This window comes from Orcinus orca, chromosome 14, assembly GCF_937001465.1.
Source record: "Orcinus orca chromosome 14, mOrcOrc1.1, whole genome shotgun sequence".
Classification (NCBI taxonomy): Eukaryota; Metazoa; Chordata; class Mammalia; order Artiodactyla; family Delphinidae; genus Orcinus; species Orcinus orca.
Genome location: NC_064572.1, coordinates 72,503,627 through 72,506,966, shown reverse-complemented (window position 1 = coordinate 72,506,966; position 3,340 = coordinate 72,503,627). Strand labels below are relative to the sequence as shown.

General features: G+C 45.1%; 1 pseudogene; it reads right to left on the bottom strand.

Moving 5' to 3' along the window:
* Window positions 1-723: 723 nt before the first annotated feature.
* LOC101271907 (cytoskeleton-associated protein 2-like) lies at window positions 724-3,092 on the bottom strand (annotated as a pseudogene).
* Between the last annotated feature and the right edge of the window lie 248 nt (window positions 3,093-3,340).

The window sequence follows — 3,340 nt, the reverse complement described above, 5'->3', positions numbered from 1 at the left end:
TATTCCTTCTCTAACTCCCTTCTATTAGTCTATAAACTATATCAGACGAAGTGATGGAAGTTAAAATTTTTAACATTTTAGATAGTCAAGGAACTAAAGAAAGGAACTCAGATTTAAAGTTCTGAATGCCCACTAGGCACATGTTCTTGCTTCTAACAAAGCATCTTCTCGTAGAAATGGAGTATTAACTATCCCTCTTGGGGACCACGGCTACAATAAAAAAGAAAGAGGCCAAGAGACCACAGATGCAGACTCATTGGCATTGCTGGAGAGTGACAGTGAAGAACCAGGGGCAGAGTCCCAGAAACACAGGAGACCACAGCAGTCTGGGCTACTAGAATTGGGTGATAAAGCAAGCTAACTCTGTCTTGACAAAATTTACCTGTCTTAGAGGAAAAGTCAGTCTATTGAGATTGACAAGGTAGGATTAGTTTTCCGACGCACAGAAGGCAACACCTGCTATAGAGTGGACGTGAGTAAGTGCTGACTGCCGTCAATACTTAGGTACTTGGCAACTCCTGACCTAAGGGACATGCAAAGCGACAACAAACCAACCAACCAACTCAGAATAATACAACCCCACTCCTTTCAGAGCTTCACTTCTCTTCTGTCTTGTCAGTCTCCGAGTACATGCGGCACAGGGCTGCGCTGGGGCAGCACACGAAAGCGTCAGTTTCACTTTCCAACTCTGTTAACTGTTCCAGTGAAGACACACAAGGATAATGGTCTTTTAACATATCTGGCAATTTAGAAGTCTTCTCTTGAAGACATCGAAAACGTCTAACTGGTGTGAGAAACTTTAGCTGTTTAAATGCAGAATTTGTTTAGTCAAACTGCGTCTTCTTTTTCACACTTTGCAAGTATGGAGTAGTAGACACATTATATTTAATTAAGCAACCCGCCCTAATTTCTGTATTGCAGGTTTTTGTTTTGTTTTGTTTTGTTTTGCGGTACGCGGGCGTCTCACTGTTGTGGCCTCTCCCGTTGCGGAGCACAGGCTCCGGACGCGCAGGCTCAGCGGCCATGGCTCACGGGCCCAGCCGCTCCGCGGCATGTGGGATCCTCCTGGACCGGGGCACGAACCCGTGTCCCCTGCATCAGCAGGCAGACTCTCAACCACTGCGCCACCAGGGAAGCCCAATGTATTGCGGGTTTTAACATCACTGGTTGGACCTTTTGTTTTGCTATCTTGCTCTTTTTTCACAACTTTGAAATACTACATTTGTAAGATGCTTATTTTCTATTTCCGGTTTTTCTGACCCCAGATTAACACTTATATCATCAATGGTGGCTTCTTGGATTTGTTCCTTGGTTGCACAAGACTCCCCAATATTTTCTCCAAATTTAACTTTTTCTTGACTCTTCATTGTCAGAATGTCAACAGTTGCATGTCGCATCTCTTCAGTAGGCTGAGCTCCTGCCAGAACGGCCTTCTCATAGATTGCAATAATATTTTCAATAGGACTCGTAAGTGGTTCAGTACAAGCAGGCATATCCAATGTTTAACAAGATTTTTGGCATCTGGAATATTTTTAATCAGGTCATTCAGTGTAACCAATACTTCTTCTTTTGGATATCCCTCATTAATCAGGTTTAGGCATTCAGAAAATGTCTTGTTTACTTTTTCAGTAAACAATCGTTGTCGTCCTCTTCTGCCGTGGCAGTCCAGAAGGACCCAACTGGTCTTTCATTTTGTGCTTCGGGCTCAGGCTGGGTAACCGCTGAGCTGGGAGGCCTTTTCATCACTCTTCCTTTGCTAGCTTTCCACTCACTCCGACGAGCCTTTCTCTCCTCCGCAGTTTCTCTGCGCTGAGTCCATCTACTGTCAATAGCTGCTTTCACCGTGGTATATCTGCACTGGTCAATGCTTTTTGACTTTTCTCTCAGTTAAGTATTAGAAGACGAAGCAGACCTGGCTACCATTTCAGATGTCATCCTTCTTGATAGTGTCTTATTTCTTTCTATGTCCTGAGAAGAACTGTTTTTTTTTTTTTTTTTGCGGTATGCGGGCCTCTCTCTGTTGTGGCCTCTCCCGTTGCGGAGCACAGGCTCCAGACGCGCAGGCTCAGCGGCCATGGCTCACGGGCCCAGCCGCTGCGCGGCATGTGCGATCTTCCTGGACCAGGGCACGAACTCGTGTCCCCTGCATCGGCAGGCGGACTCTCAACCACTGCGCCACCAGGGAAGCCCAGAAGAACTGTTTTTGATAATAGATGAAGCTGTGTTTAACTGTAATAATTCTTTCTCTCGAGGTCCTTTCCAAACTGTAACACTGGCAGACGTCCTACTGATGCCTTGTTTCATGGTGTCCTGGTTATTACTGTGGTGACTTCTAATAGAAGGTCGCACAAGTTGACTGCCCTGAGATGTAGTGCTCACAAATTTAGTGGCAGTCGTCGTATGTGAGGCTCTATCACTTTTCACTGTTACACTGCTGGTGTCTACAGGCTGAGACTTTGTGGCTTTAGAGACAGTAGCTGGAAGTTTCTTCATTGTTGCAGAGCTCATCTTTGACTTGTAGAGGTTTCCTAAAGGAATTAATCTTAGACTGAACAATTTGGCCACGATAAGATCCAAGCACAGGTTTCTTGGGCATGTTAGCACCTTGCTTTGGTTTCTCTGTAGTCATTTGTTTCTATTTACTGTTTGATTATTATCCTCAAAATTAGGTGTATCAATTGCTGTAGTTGAATTGGTTAATTCATTAGAAGGTTTTAAAGGAATACAGTTCTCTTCCATTGTTATATTATTCTTGATCCCAGTAGGTCTACCGACATTCTCTTAAGGCAAAAATGGCTGATAAAGTTTCAGAATTTTTGTCTCTTCTTGGATCTGACCTTCAGATGTCTTCACTCTTTTGTCTCTACCACTGGATAATATCTGATTTTCCTGTTTGTATGCAAAAAAAGTTTTTCTTTTTAACAGATGCTCCTTGAGTTTTTGTCTTCTTTGCTCTCTGAACGTGGACTGGGCTGTCTGACTCGGGGGCAGCTGCAGGTCCTGGGGCACGGCTGGGGTGCTCATCACAGCTCCGGACAGGGGGACGCATCTCCAGCTCGACCGCCGCAGACTCCCTCAAGCCAGCGCCACCGCACACTCTCAAGTGAAGGTTTTGAAGGTGCCCATTTCTTTGGGATATTATCCTCCCTTTCCTCATTCATGTGGCTAAGTCACCTTCACTCAGTTCCTCTGGCTGCCTATCTAGAGGCGCTGCAGTAGTGGCAGTCAGCATCCCACTGTCAGCTATTCCTGCGCTATTTACGTTGGATTTGAATTTTGCTCCTGGTGTTTCCACTTGCTATTTCTTTGCTGCGCCTTCCTTTGGGTTGGCCAACTTCCT